Below are 16,582 nucleotides of genomic sequence, written 5' to 3'. Positions count from 1 at the left end.
AAAGCCCCCTCTTGGATTGCACACATCACTTTCACCCTTTTCGGAATACATTAAATGGCCCGGCCAGGCCAGTGTGCGAAATACGCTACAGTCGGAAAGCGCACGTTAAATCTCCTATATCAGTCAGTCACTCTGTAAATAACTTGCTTGATAACGGTGTTAGAACCTACACCGAAACGTCGCTCTTAATAAAGAAGTTGTTCAACCATAAATTCTTATCCTTATTCAGTACTCTAACTTCTAAATGCCTATCAAAGAAGTTAAACTTGTATACATCTTCCATTTAATTACATGCGTGTATTTAGGTCACATATAAACTAAATAACAACCGTGTCGGTCATTCGTCACCACTCGCCCCTTTCCGTAACCTTCGCTATTCGGCTTGTCCCGGAATAACACGAGTTGGTCACGAATGCCGTGTCGGTCGCATCCCCCGAAGCTCGTGACATTGGCATCCCCGCGGTTTCACGTGACACAACAAACACAATGGAGAGAACCAGAGTTGCGAAATCCCCTCGTCTCAAATTCCTTCCCATAGTGAGACAGCAATTGTATTGTATGGACGGGGGACTGAGGTCAGGGACGTCAGGCATGAACACTCGGTGAGAATGGATACTCAACACAACTCATAATGGGTTTCTGAAATCTAGTATTGAATTATTTATGTTTCAGACTATTGTACATGTGTAATATTCAAATGTTGTATAAAGACTTATTTATGGTTGGGTAAGTTTACCAACGCGCACGGCTTGTTGTACAGGGGCGGTCGGGTAGCCCAGTGGTTAAAGCGTTCGCTCGTCACGCCGAAGACCCGGGTTCGATTCCCGACATGGGTACAATGTGTGGAGCCCATTTCTGGTGTCCCCCGCCGTGATATTGCTGGGATATTGCTAAATGCGGCGTAAATCCATACTCACTCACTGTTGTACAGAGTTGCGTCCCCTAGAAGACGCGATCCGTGACAATGGATTCGAATCTTGGATTCGACCCGATTGTGATCGTTGGTCTATCCCTGAGTGGTGAATGTGTACGACCTGCGTCACGACCTTTCTCTCACGTTAAGCTGACACGCCGTGTTATAACTGAAATACTGTTCAAAGCGTCGTTATACCAAACCCACTCTTGACCCGTGAAGATTCCGGGGTAGAATTGGCCTCCAGCAACCCATGCTTGCCGTAAAAGGTGACCATGCTTGTCGTAAAAGGCGACTAACGGGATCGGGTGGTCAGGCTCGCTGACTTGGTTGATGCATGTCATCGATCCCAATTGCGTGGATCGATGCTCGTGATATCAATCACTGGATTGTCTGGTCCAGACTCGATTATTTACAGACCGCCGTCATATAGCTGGAATGTTGCTGAGTGCGGCAACAAACCAACCAACAACCAACCAAACCCACTCACTCACTCTGAGGCATGTGCCACTTTGGGCTTTCTACCCACACCAAGCTGACCCGCCGTGGTAACTGAAACACTTGCACTAGGACGTCGTGAAATCCACTCACTCACTCACTTTAAGGGGTCAGTGGGGTAGCCAAGTTTTTAAAGCGTTCGCTTGTCATGCCGAAGATCCGGGTTCAATTCCCAACATGGATACAATGTGTGAAGCCCATTTCTGGTGTTCCTTAGATATTGCTGTTATTGCTGGAATATTGCTAAAAGGGGCGTAAAACCAAACTCACTCACCTTACGACAAAAATAGAAATATACAATCCAAATTTCTTTAATTTATTTAATGCATTTTCAAAACCCAATTTAAATCACCTGGCCTACACAATACGTCTGTCTGACGCATCTTCAATAACACATGATTAATGCTACACGTACTATAAATACCATATGTAATGCTGGTCCGTGAGAATTAACACCTGGCTGTCGAAAGTATACGTTACAAACGAATTTTGTTGTCGTTGCGACGTACGTATATGTCTGTCATAGAAACCTTTAATCCGCTACTTGTTTAGCCTTGGCTGCGTATGATACGGATTGCGTGAGTATGGTTTAACGCCGCTTGAATCAATTATTCCAGCAACATTAACGAAGGTTTTCATATAATATACCCATATTGGAAATCGAACCCGGATCGTAAATGTAAGAGGCGAGCGCCTCATCCACAAGGTCTTAGTATATACTGAACACACAAAGTTACGGATCATGAATATTTTGGAGGATATTTTCATGAAATTTTGTGCTCCGTCTTCACTACAAAAAGTCCATTAAGATAATCAGGATTCCTAACTTATTTTGTTAGGAAATATGCAAGGAAAGACAAGGATGCATATCCCAACTCTCACTTTTCCAGTGACAGTATTGACATTTAAATCCCTTATATGTAGTACTTAAAGAATCATTCCTAGAATTTGTCTTTGAAAAGCATGCTAGAAAAAGTAGTGAGCGGCAATGATGGTGTGATGGCCCATTTCAACTAAATCAATTTCACGTATCCCAAAAAGTGCACATGGATATGACGTGGCCCTGATACATTGTTTGTCGTTGTTTCCAATTACCCAGGAAGGGTCGTTGAGAGGTCGGAATACAGAATTGCGTCCCTTAGGCGTGACAGAATACTGTGATCGTGGGAGTCTTAGATTCGCCCTGATACCCATGATCCTGGGCGTCACCAAAGTGGTAAACGTCCAACATCTCAATCACTTAAGGCTTTCCTTATCTCTAACTCACTCACTCACTCACTCACTCACTCAAATTACACGATATTCCTTTCAACTCTGTTATGACGCACATACCATTTTCCGGTTAACAACGCATGCATATTTCGCATCCACTATGAACAAAATATAAAACAAATAATAGGAAAAACAAAGTTTAACACAAAAAAATTAATTTATTCACCCTCCTCTATAAAATGTTTTCTGTTTGTTAATAATTATCTAAACATCTGTTTGTTTGTTAGACGCCACACTCCACACAATATTCCAGCTTCACGTATAACCAGGGCGACCTCTACATCATTAAAAAAAGGTTGGAAATATCGTTTCAAAAACTGATAAAATGAGACTGTTACCATCAAGATGTTAAAATGAATTTGGAACAACAGAGCGACGAGAGAAAAAATATACCTCGTATTTTAAAAATTACTTTATTTATATATTTTGAAAACCGAGTCGGCTTTTATTGCAGGGTTTATACACCAGAGATATATTTGGTTACAGGTATCGATCGATCTGGTAGTCATAACAACAACCCATACACAGGTATAATTTACGTGTCCTGAAACGAAATCTTTAAGTGCCGGGATCTCTTACCCGGCCGGCTTCATTTCAGTGCCTGCAGATGACATTTCGTTGTGAATCATTTACGAAAACAGTATCGCAGTAACGCTATCCGGTACCGCCTTCCTGCGCTTATGAAACCGACCTTGCCCTGACCTTGCATTCTTACAAAACGAGTGAATGAGTATGGTTTTACGCCGCTTTAAGCAATATTCCAGCAATGTCACGGCGGGGTACACCAGAAATAGGCTTCACACATTGTACCCCATGTCGGGAATCGAACCCGTGTCTTCGGCGTGACGAGCGAACGCTTAAACAACTAGGCTACCCGACCGCCCCCTTACAAAAGGCTAGGTCATAAACAGTGAAATTCAAAAAATGTTCCCAAAAGCTTTTCTATTTGACAAACACACATGTGCTTGTTACGTGTTCTTTGTGTCGATTCGCAATTTCATCACAAGCACAAACAGTCTTTTGATACCTGAGGAATATCTCGGTCACGTCCCCACATCAATAACGACATCATGGCATACCAGGAGCTTACTGAGCTACATTGTATGGCTACATTAGATTTCACAATACTGCGCAATGCCTATTCAGTGTGTGTATTTCTTGTTTAACGCCACACTCCGCAATAGTCCAGCTTCATGACGGCAGCCTGTGACACTCGAGTCTGAACCAGTCAAGCCAATGACTGCTATCATGACACGTTATCAAACAAAGGAACAGAGCCTGACCACCCGATCCACTAAGACGCCTCGTTACTGGAATCTGTAATCACTACTGGGTGCACGTGGGGTAGTGGTTTGCATTCCACTGTCCGAATACCGACCGATGTTGTTCGTGTAGAAAGACGCCCGATCTTGAGAAAGGCTTTTGTTGTGGTTTATAGAAATTAAGTTAACAATTTTTCAAATTAGCGTAACATTTGTCCAAGGGTCACGCCTGACGCTAGACTGTCATGTGATTGCCACGTGATCTGACGAAACTATTTACAAAATGGATTCCTATCAATGCAGGACGAGATAACCTGAGGGGTTGAGATTCAGCCGATTGTGGTAATGACAAGTGACATAAGAGATGTACAGCATTTTCAGTGAATGAGTGGGTATGGTGTTACGCCGCTTTTAGCAATATTCCAGCAATATCACGGCGGAGGACACCGGAAATGGGCTTCACACATTGTACTCATGTCGGGAATCGAACCCGAGTCTTCGGCGTGAGGAGCGAACGCTTTAAGCACTAGGATACCCGACCGCCCCTGCAGCAGTTTGAAAGGAGAAAACAAATTTGGGATGTTGTTGAATTTTATACTACAGTAAAGGACACTCTGGTCTGTAGTGACAAGTGTTTGGTTGGTTCACAGACGACTGATCAATATATATGCATACAGCCTATACCATATAAATATGATTCATTCACTAATGTTAGACATTTAGTCCAAGAAATAAAGTTATCTTATTTAAAAAATATATCTAGAAAATGAAAATAATAACATCCAAATGGAGCCAAGAACAATCCTTCTGGAGATGAGGAAATCTAGACTTGCCAAAACATTCTAGACTTGAGTTGGACTCCTTTTCACTTTTTTCTCTAGGCTCTCCCACACAGACTACACAATTATCAAAGGGGGGTTGGTGGTGTAAGCTCCCTTAATTGGTTGTCAACAAATCGATAAAATCTCAGTTACTTTGATTATACATTGTATACATTAAAATAACGTCACACACCCTGTACCAGCCATGGCGAGTGATGTCGCCTTCCGCAAGCATACCGGATGACCTCCACAATAACCTACATACCACATTCGTGACCAACTCGTGTTATTCCGGAACAAGCCGAATAGAGACTCGTGCCCCCATCGTGGCCATTTTTGGCGACGAGGTTCCGTCTAAGCACAAAGGGGCATAGCTAAAAGGATTGTCTACTCGTTGCGTACTGATTCACTTATATTTCCCCATATATTTTATCATTTCGGATGAAAATTAAAGCACATCGGGACATGCGGCATTATAAACCATGATTGAACACATATAACCGTATCTTGGGTATATTTTTAGACAAGACATGTGTAAATTCAAAAATTATTCCTGAGGGATTCTTCGACCAAAGAACTGGAAGTCATACGCGCATTTTGATTGGTTTGTCGTATTTTCGCGCATAACATTCATCGATAGGGGGACGAGTCGTCTGGCAGGTTACGGAAAGGGGCGAGCGGTGACGAATGCTACATACCATTTTTCAGACCTACCCGAGAACACGAGCATGGCTGATCGTAACAAATGATACCCGACACCGGTTTCCCGTATTAAGCAGCTTGAATCACAAAGGCGAAGTATGCAGGGTTACAGATACCTGCTTTTGACTCACAAGTTAGCCTTCGCATTTCTTTGGGTATTCAATATATTAAACTGCCACAGGTCCAGTCCACTGTGCATCTGTACACCATTGAGTCGACATTTGATTTTGAAATAATTCTTCTCAAATCCTGTTTCAGATGAATTTTAATTTGTACCTATTCGTGGACTGCGCCAAGTGTGTCTCATGTGGCATAAATACACAATAGCGATACACATGCCTGTTTTCGACTAGTAAATAAAGACTTGTATAAAGAAATGCAGGTACTTACGTTGTAAAGGATACATTGGATAATTACGCAGTGTTGTCACGCGACTGGTTTTTTTAAAATTTTTTACGCGAATTTGTACGCAACGAACTCAAAATTTAGTTAATGGTGATATATTTTGCGTATTTCACTCAATTTCGAAGCTTATCCGGGCCTCATTTTATTTTCATCTCATGTTGATGTTTTGAATAGATGTTTGAACTTCTTATAGCTTTTGAGATGAGACAGTTGTTTCTTTTGATAATTATTGCTATTTTAGCCAGCGCACATTAGAAAATAGCTTTTTACGTCATCGCCTGTGACGCTGCTTTACGGTTGTGCCTGGCGTCAAGGGGTGTGTCGATTGTTCAAGCAATGGCCATGTTCTGGTGGTAATGTATCAACTTAACATATCAATAGTTGACACTGATACCATTTCTGACTATTTCGACCAAACACTATAGTTAGAAATTACCAAATAATATTTCGTATACAACGTTCCTAGCTACGAAACCTCGGTCTTGATGTTTTGGGGCCAAATTCTTTCATATTTTTAATGAAAGAATGCAGTACGTGGGCTTCTAAACTTTAGAAAATGTATATTTTATTGACAATTACATACATGGTACATTTAATGAGGTTGTGTACATACATTTAAGTCATTTCTGAAAACCTATAAATCCAGAATAAACTGATGGGCAAAAGTATATTTTTTCATGTACAATAGACTACGCTTATAACGAACACGCTTATGACGAACTGACGGATATAGCGAACTTATTTTCAGTCCCGGCCATTTGATGTATATATGCTGTATATATGCTTATAACGAACTGCGGTTATTACGACTTAAAATTAGTGGTCCCTTTGAGTTTGTTATGACCGTAGTTTACTGTAATTGAAAACTGAATGAACTGTTGTTACATTTGATTCTGTCTATCTAACCATCACTCATACCTGCAACAGTTTGTATAATGTAATCGCTGCCTGGGTAGCAAAAGTGTATAATATATTGGTTCAATGAAGACTGGGGTAAGAAATGAATTTGCAACCACATGCTTGAACACCTGTGTATTTTGTAAATTTTTGTTTAATCTATTTTAATATTTTTAAAAAAATCCAATTATAATTTTTAAAAAAAAAAAAATGTAAATGTTTTTCTTTGAGCGCTGACTAAAATCCATATCCAAAAATGTTCAGAATGGTTCAATGTATAAGTGTGTCAAGTTTGGTGCTTTTAACCCAAAGTGCACAAGTTTAGCCTTAATCGCCCAACTACGTACCAGTACAATTAATCTTATTTAATATAGTATAAGTATATTTTAAACTGAAAACAAAACATGATAAACTTAACTGAGAGGTATAGTCTCTTTTGGCCCTCAGTTTAATTAGTTTATATATAATTAAAACATGCCATTTAATTTTTATTTTCTTGTTTTGTGAAAATAATGATGACGATCGTATCCCCTTAAAAAATAGTGAACAAATAATTTGTCCACAGGGTTTACTTCAAGAAAAAATATAAGTGAGCAGGATGTCCTGATAAATGTATGAATAAACATAAAAATCTTTGGATTCTCTTGTCACAGAATGTTTTGAAGCAGTGACCCAAAAATGTCCTGCCTCTAACAGAAATCCCAGGCCATTACAATTGTTCTTACTATAAGGGATAGACTAACGCTTAGTCTCTGAAAATATATAATTTTGATAGAATCACTGTTTTAAGCAACTTCATTCAAATTGAAAAGGAATCCCAGTGAGATGGGAGTGTCAGATCCCGTTGACAATCTAGACTTGCTTCATTGAGTGTTTTAGTATTACAGGAAGGGCTGGGCGGAAATGGAAACAATATGTTTCAGGGACTGTGAGACAGGCTGCATCTGGGATAAAATGACAGGTCAGTCAAGTGAAGCCTGCGTCACCACGGAAACTGGCGAGTGGATATGATTGAGTACTCCCGCATGGTTTTTCCCTGGATTTGCCCCAGGAACGCAGGGTTTCAAATTACAAGCCGTCTTTTGTGGCTGCAACGACACCCATTACTGTTAAGTCACTGGACTTAAGCCTGGGTAGCCGTATACTTGGCACGTATTGTAACTCGAGTCTTGCCACTTGCCAGAAGCATTCTCCAGCACCACCAGCTAGACTATTTATAACAGCCAATTTATAGCTGGCTTTTCCCATGAAAATTTCTTTCTCGGACTCATAAAGCTTACGGAGCTAATGGCCAATGTGTTCTCGGGTCAGTTTGAATAGTAAATATTAACCTATGTATACATATTTGGGTTAATGGTTGGAGTGAGTGAGTGGGTGAGTGGGTGAGTGAGTGAGTGGGTGGGTGAGTGAGTGAGGGAACGGGTTCGACCATGATGTAGCACAACGGTTAATGTGGGTAAACTTGTCCCGGGTTCGATTCCCCACAACAAAGAAGAGTGGAAAGCTATCTCAGTGATGATATGATTGTTCTCATATGTTACTCACTCACTCTCTATGGAGAGGAAAAGCGCCTGACTATTATCAGTACACCCGACCTGAACCTATCAGCCATGGTGTATGCGTTCTTGAGATACCCAACTTCACGACAGTAAACCATGGCCCCTTCTATAACCATTTTACAATCTTTCTATATACCCAGCTCCAAAACTGTAAATCATGGTATAATCTCTTGCTATTCTCAACCCTAATGGTATATGGTGGTATAATCTCTTGATATTCCTAACCCCAGTAGTAAACCATGGTATAATCTCTTGATATACCCCCCCCCCCCCCCCCCCCCCACACCCCACCCCCCACCCCCCATGGTATAATCTCTTGATATACCCAACACACAGCAGTTGACAATCATGATGGTATAATCTCTTGATATTCTCAACCCTAATGGTATAATCTCTTGATATTCTCAACCCTAATGGTATAATCTCTTGATATTCCCAACCCCATGGTATAATCTCTTGATGTTCTCAACCCTAATGGTATAATATCTTGATTATCCCAACCCCATGGTATAATCTCTTGATATACCCAACACACAGCAGTTGACCATCATGATGGTATAATCTCTTGATATTCTCAACCCTAATGGTATAATCTCTTGATATTCCCAACCCCCATGGTATAATCTCTTGATATACCCAACACACAGCAGTTGGCCATGATGATCGTATAATATCTTGATGTTCTCAACCCTAATGGTATAATCTCTTGATATTCCCACCCCCCATGGTATAATATATTGATATTCCCATCCCCCTAGTATAATCACTTGATATTCCTAACACCCGATGTATGAAGCCCATTTCTCATGCCCAGCAACACCGTGATATTGCTGAAAATACGCTAAAACTTGCCAAACAACAACAAAATCACACTTATTTGCCTTCGCGACAGACACTCATTCACCTCAGGTCAATCTGACCACCTGAATGAGACCTCTTGGATCCACCAAATGACTGAAAGGACGACCATTATACCAGGGCGGTGTGGTGACTATATGGACGCCTAAACCTTTAAAGTTAGAACATGAACAGGATTAATCTTTTACTAAACATGGCTTTAAGCTGGCACTGATTGATTCTCTAGGGTATCGCCCGAACACGTCGATAATTGAGGGTGTATTGACCGGCATGTGTCAATGAATGATGATTGATTTCTGACCGATATAAATGTGTTATTGTTAACATGTATTCCTCGTGGATCAGATCGATCAACTGTTGATTTCTAGATCAGGGATTTGGAAAACAACTTGCCTCTAAACACCTACCCTTTAGGGACTGCGTTAAGAAAGACACACTGAGAAACACGGCACCCGGGACATATATACATTGTTTAACTAGATACGTCCAAATACACACTAAGTCGTTAATAATTATATACTACTCATTATTGATAGGAATATTCTGTGTCAATGGTCTGTTTGGAATAAAACGTGACTGTACGAGTCATACGAGTGAGTTTGGTTTTAAGGCTGCTTTTAGCATCCAAAATGGGCTTCACACATTCTATCCAAGTGGGGAATCGAACCCGGGCATTCGGGTGGGTGGGGTACATGTTAACAATCACACATTAGTAGGGATCATCACTTGACATAACGGTCAATACATCCTAAATAACATAGACCTTCTGTAAGGAGCCTGGACCAGCGTTGAATAGGCTTGTCTTCAGAGACAGATGCATGTAGGGTATGATTTAGAAACAGAAGCTTTCTACAGCCGGGGTCGACCCGTGAAGATCCGGGGTAGACTAGGTCTTCAGCAACCAATACCTGTCCTAAGAGAGTACAATGCTTGTCGTAAAGGGCGACTAACGGGATCGGGTGGTCAGGCTCGCTGACTTGGTTGATGCATGTCATCGTATCCCGATTTCGTGGATCGATGCTCATGATATCAATCACTGGATTGTCTTGTCCAGTCTCGATTATTTACAGACCGCCGTCATAGAGCAGGAACATTGCGGCGTTTCATATTTGATTTTGATCCCGTTTGTCGTCCGTCACGGCAAGCATAGTCGCCTCTCACGACAAGCATGGGTTGCTGAAGACCCGGATCTTCACGGGTCCCCTGGGACTCCTTTATCCCGGGGTTGTGTTATGCATTACCCTTCCTGAGAGACATGAGACCGGGAATTTCAACTTTTCACCTTCTGATCGCGATGTTATCCGTTTTGTATCTGACATGTTAAAAGCAACAGGTTGCCTTGTCCAGAGGTGTGCACACTGACAGGAGAGAAAGGTTTAAAGGTCACAAGATATGTCCGAAGGCGATTCTAGTCGCCCACAGTGGACCACGAGTTCGGTACAAGGGCGCGAGGGCTAAATGTTCAGTATCGGAGACATGAAAGGGAGAGGTTCGTGTCCTTCGTCAGTATACACAAACACGATTCCACGACACAAGGAAGCCGATACGCTTCATTGATTCTTATATATGACGTCCTTGACTGTAAAGACACAACACAGGGGAATGTTTCAAACGTATCTACGTAAACAAGTATTGTTTGTATTAGTGTTCTCGTATGGGCTATAAGCAGCATATATTGTTCACTACAATTATCATATTCATCACTGTACACATTTAATCTCAATATACAAGTAGTTAATGATGAGATCAGATGCATTAAAGAACCTAGTCAGTGGTGTGTTGAGTTACGCACTGTTTGGCTTTGATATTTACGTCTGTTAAAAGTTTAATGTAAACAAGTTGTTTCGGTGCAAGGTGATCGGCGTGCGTTCAACAACAATGTTGAAACACATTTCGTAAATAAGAAAAACCAAACTTCAAAATATACATCACTTTAAGTGACGACAATTCTTCAACAAAATCAACTTCGTATTACTCCAGGGGCGGTCGGGTAGCCTAGTGGTTAAAGCGTTCGCTCGTCACGCCGAAGACCCGGGTTCGATTCCCGACATGGGTACAATGTGTGAAGCCCATTTCTGGTGTCCCCCGCCGTGATATTCCTGGAATATTGCTTAAAGCGGCGTAAAACCATACTCACTCGTATTACTCCACGTGGATTCCGGGGAAGAATATTATAGGTCCTTTTTTACCTCACACTTGTGAGAGGTGACTGTTTAGGGACAGACACGCTGGGTTTTTTGGTTGTTTTTTTTCCAAGTGCCCCTTGAAGATCCGGGGTAGAACAGGTCTTCAGCAACCCATGTTTGCCAGAAGAGGCGACTATGCTTGTCGTAAGAGGCGACATTTTATGCTTTTTTGCACGACATACACCCTTCACCACTTAGTGAGTGAGTATGGCTTTACGATGCTTTTCGCAATATTCCAGCAATATCACGGCGGGGGACACCAGAGATGGGCTTCACACATTGTACCCATGTGGGGAATCGAACAAGAGATTTCGTCGCGACAAGCGACGCTTTAACCACTAGGCTACCGCACCGCCCATAACATTAGTAGGTACACTTTCTCGACCATGAATAACACACTGCATGCGTCAAACTAGACACTGCAACCCACACGCAGGTTGTCTTCAATTACGAATTATATCTTGACTTGAGTGAGTGAGTGAGTATGGTTTTACGCCGCTTTTAGCAATATTCCAGCAATGTCACGGCGGGGGACACCAGAAATGGGCATCACACATTGTACCCATGTCGGGAATCGAAACCGGGTCTTCGGCGTGACGAGCGAACGCTTTAACCACTAGGCTACCCGACCGCCCCTATCTTGACTTGAAACACAAACATCTTATTCTCTCGCCTGGAACACTAACACTAACACCCCCATACATATATTTATTTACGCAAGGACCCGAAAACATGTTCATATAGCCTATCAAAACTGTGTTCAATCTTACTCCACTTTTTTAATATTAAAGTGAACACATGCAGTATGCATATTAGTTTTGAACGTTTTAACGCATAATTTGCTGTGTCAGATCATAGGAATATTAATATTAAATACCCAAAGTGAGAAATGCTTACCTGAACGTACACTGAACTACCCGTGTCAGTCTATCCGCCATACACATGGGAAAACCCTACTGTGTGTTACACCAGGATAAGTCAAACAAGCCACGCCATGAACCCAGCCAGACAACACGCAAGGGCCCGAAAACACGTTCATATAGACCGATATTAGGTAATAACACGCAGGTTATTTAATGAATTAAAAGGGGAAACAAACTGCCTGTCGATATAGCTGGTGTTTGTACAGTTAAGATCGATGTGGCATGCGACTATGCATATTTAATTAGCCCATATAACGCCTCACGCTACAGATTGTACATATCCCCGCTATACCGCCAGTGTCGAAAAGGAAATCGAAAATCAATCGAATAGAAAAAGAACGGCGTAAATGAAGCGTGGTATTTGTTAAGGCATGTATTTGTTAAGGCATAATTTGTTGGGGCATGTATTTGTCAAGGCATACTATACCTACCGGTTTCGTACCAGCAGTTGTATTGACACGACGGTTATATAGAATCCACATTCCGATGGACGTGTTTGACGACAATTCATCATTTACAAAAGGCGTAAGTGTTTGTGCTCTATAGTTCAATTATCATCATCATCATCATCATCATCATCATCATCATCATCATTATTATTGTTATTATTAATATTATTTTATTTTTTCATTATTATTATTAGTAGTAGTATTAGTAGTAGTATTTTACAGTTTGGCATTTCGATGGACGTGTTTGACGACAATTCATCATTTACAAAAGGCGTAATTATTTGTGCGCTATAGTTCAATTATTATTATCATCATTATCATCATCATATTATTATTATTATTATTATTATTATTATTTTCATTATTTTCATTATTATTATTATTAGTAGTAGTAGTAGTAGTAGTAGTAGTATTAGTATTAGTAGTAGTAGTTTACAGTTTGGCATTGAGCAGAATTTCTGCAGCTCAGACTGGACCCATGGTACACCGGATTGAAAAAGTGAATCAGTCATAAAACCTGTAAATATTCCATTTCCATATGAAACCATACACATTTATGAACTTGCACATAATACCTAATACAATAGCGTACAATCATCCTACATTTAGTGGTTCATTTCTAACACGTACATTTGTATTTTATAATGACTGACAATTTCAAACAAACCTCATGTAAAATAAAGTATTTGCTAGAAGTTCGACTTTGTAAAAATTGAGTTTTGTTCCGACCTTGATTTTTTTCAATATACACTATTGGAATTTGAAGCTGCCTCTTATGACGTCACAAACACTTAACGGACCTAAGGGACCTTTATATATCTATGGTTTAATATTAGAAAGAGTGAGTGAGTGAGTTGGGTTTAACGCCGCTGTTAACAGTATTCCAGTTATATATATCACGGGGTGTCAGCTTAATGTGGGAGGAAAGCCCGAAGTGATGCAGGTCTCAGACGTTAACCACTTCGGTGAAATCCACGAGCACGAGCCTGAGCTAACAGCGTCCCAATCCAAAAGTCTTTAAAGCATTGTGTATGTTTGCAGTTTGACTCATGCTTCTAGTGTAAGCGTCATTGCATTGTTGTAGTTTATGTCGCTAGGTTGTCTTGATGTGTTTCAATGAATACACAGTGGGATGTGCACTACAGCGTTAAAACTGCTTTAATGGACATTAAATATTACATTAGGTTATCTGGCAATAGTGGTTGTGTGTTGGTTGTTGTTTAACGCCCCACATCGCAATATCCCGGCTATATGACGGCGGTCTGTAAATAATCGAGTCTGGACAGACAATCCAGTGATTTACACCATGAACATCGATCTACGCATTTGGGATACGATGACATGCATTAACCAAGTCAGCGAGCCTGACCACCAGATCCCCTACGGCAAGCATGGATGGTGAAGACCTATTCTGACCCGGATCTTCACGGATTGTATTTGGCAATAGACTGAAACAATATGACTGTTGATTTACTATTTTATATATAATAGGTTTTTCGGCTTTACATACAGATGATTGATACCCCAGATAGTTTTACTCCTTTAATACATATTAACATGTCGTTATTTTGAGACAATAACATGTGATTATGTAATATCATATTTTCTCGAAATCCAAAGAATATTGAAAATGCAGTGACATGAAGCTAATGTGGAAGGAACTGGTTAGGTTGTTCATCTATCCATAAATCATTAATAACATCACACTCGTCATAGACATGGAATATAAATTTACTTAAAGATTTACAAAAACATTAACACATTTCATTTTAAACACTTTTTAAAAAATATATGTGAATTTGGTGTCTCTTCTATTCTATAGTCATTATTATTATATATATCCCTACAATCCTTACAAACATGTCCTTGCCATTTAAGTCACACGTCGATTACCAGTTTCAATTAAAATATAAAATGGTCTACCTTCTTTACTTTGATGTTAATAAGAATGCCAGACATGTTTATTACATTTAGCTAGGAATTTTTATTGGTGGCTTGAATATGTACACTATTTACATCACGGTGAACTGTTTACAAAATAAACTGACAAATCTCAAGCTGTTGCTGGAAATCAATAGTTCCATGATTATGATTTAACAAAGATATGCAAGCTCCCAAGAAGCTCCCAAGAAGATCTAAAGTATTTTTAACACAAATAAATATCCTGTAGGAAAAGCTTGATGTAGAATCAGGTCACTTAAATTTTGTCAGCAAATGTTAGGCTTACTCTTTATTACAGGGATATATCTCATTCGGTGTACATTCTTAATACCCCCCAAACACACAACACGTCATACCATTGGTCGGGCTGTCGTGCCGCTAGCGTGACTCACAGATTCGTAACATATGCATGTACCTTACTGTTTTATGGCGTTTTACTTAGGACTCAAGTTAAGATCAGCTTTGGGATGGGATAGGATAGGTTTTGAGTAATTGCCTTGCGTTGACCTTCTATCTCACGCAAGTTGCTATACTGAACTGATGCTGTCTTAAAACGCTGACTAAAACATGCTCTGTCTAAAAAACACCGATTGATATTGGTTCGTGTGAATATGCGAATCATCGAGTGGACTATTGATTCTTACTGTACGTCATATGTGAAAACTCTTGTAGCACAATAGTGTAGTTCAGTATACAAATATCACCTGGCAAGCATTCACGCCTCCAGAGGTTGACAAACACCTGTAGATTACCGCTTGGATATTAATGTTACTTGAGCGTACGCCTTCTGTTATTAACTGAACGATGCATCTCAAAATAGATAGATATAACATATTTACATAGAAGGGTACATGAACACGTTAGTCTCTCACACATACACACACCCGTCGGATACCCGTTACCGATTACACGGACGGGCTGAGCATGTTATGCCAGACATGCGTCTCTAATCCGTTACCGGTTGATCTGTTATATCCAGCACATGATAACAGTGGATTTCACGATTACAAATCTCATACATATCAACACCGCCGTGAACAAGGGAATACCTTTATGCCTACACGAAACTAACCGAGCTTGTCTGAAAAGCTTCCATCCCGGTACTGCCCGAACGCGACCTACATATCTACCCGAAACACTAGCTATATAACAACGCTTCTAACACATAATGTCATCATCGACATGAACCGGTGTCTTACCTGTCGTCGAAATGGTTCCCGCAGTTACAATGTCCTCCGCTGCCCGACAGTTGCCGGTGAGATTGAAGACATGCCCTAGAAATTCCTTGGTCTAGAGCTAACGAGTGAAGGTATCCGTGACAAAGCTCAAGTTACTCGGGTGGGGCAGTGTCTTATTGTTCGAGAATCATCCACCGTGTCACTCTTGGTATATCTTATGCCTTCCCGAGTGACGTTGTACCCAAAGCGGGGTTGTGAAATACTTTCGTGCCACCTAGGACTTCAAGGTTGGCCGAGCAGCGATTTTCTTTCGGCGTTGTTTATACTATGAGTGTTTATCGTGGGCTATCCTTCAGGGATGCAGAAAAAGTGCCGACCATCGATCATGAATGTACATGTAAAAGTCATGGACCATTATCATAGAGTTGTGAAGTGTGACATGTTAATGAACTCCGGGTATTCCAAGACCGTGTTGATTGTTATACCTTCGGAGGACATTCGCTCCCCCCCCCCCCACACACACACACACACACTCTTCAAAGTCCCAACCCTGCACACACACACGCACGCACGCACGCACACATACTAATGAAATTATCATATTGATATAACAATTATAACGAATTTAAAGTACATTAAATACAAAATGATTATATAAAATATTAGTGATTTGTAAAAAAATGATTTTATATATGCAAATTTAATTGAAATAATGCAT

The 16,582-nt window shown here is 40.6% G+C and overlaps 1 protein-coding gene across 1 annotated transcript in view; it reads right to left on the bottom strand.

The window, feature by feature from the left end:
• Window positions 1–16,072, bottom strand: part of LOC124119048 (mucin-5AC-like) — a 30,544-nt gene extending 14,472 nt beyond the window's left edge. The window contains exon 1 of the mRNA XM_048393772.1: window positions 15,886–16,072. The gene's annotated coding sequence lies outside the window, so the exon portion shown is untranslated. The remainder of the gene's footprint in view (window positions 1–15,885) is intronic.
• Between the last annotated feature and the right edge of the window lie 510 nt (window positions 16,073–16,582).

This window comes from Haliotis rufescens, unplaced genomic scaffold (assembly GCF_023055435.1).
Source record: "Haliotis rufescens isolate VD_foot unplaced genomic scaffold, xgHalRufe1.0.p SCAF_12, whole genome shotgun sequence".
NCBI lineage: Eukaryota > Metazoa > Mollusca > Gastropoda > Lepetellida > Haliotidae > Haliotis > Haliotis rufescens.
Note: the sequence above shows the minus strand (reverse complement) of the source record. Positions and strands in the feature narration are given on the sequence as shown.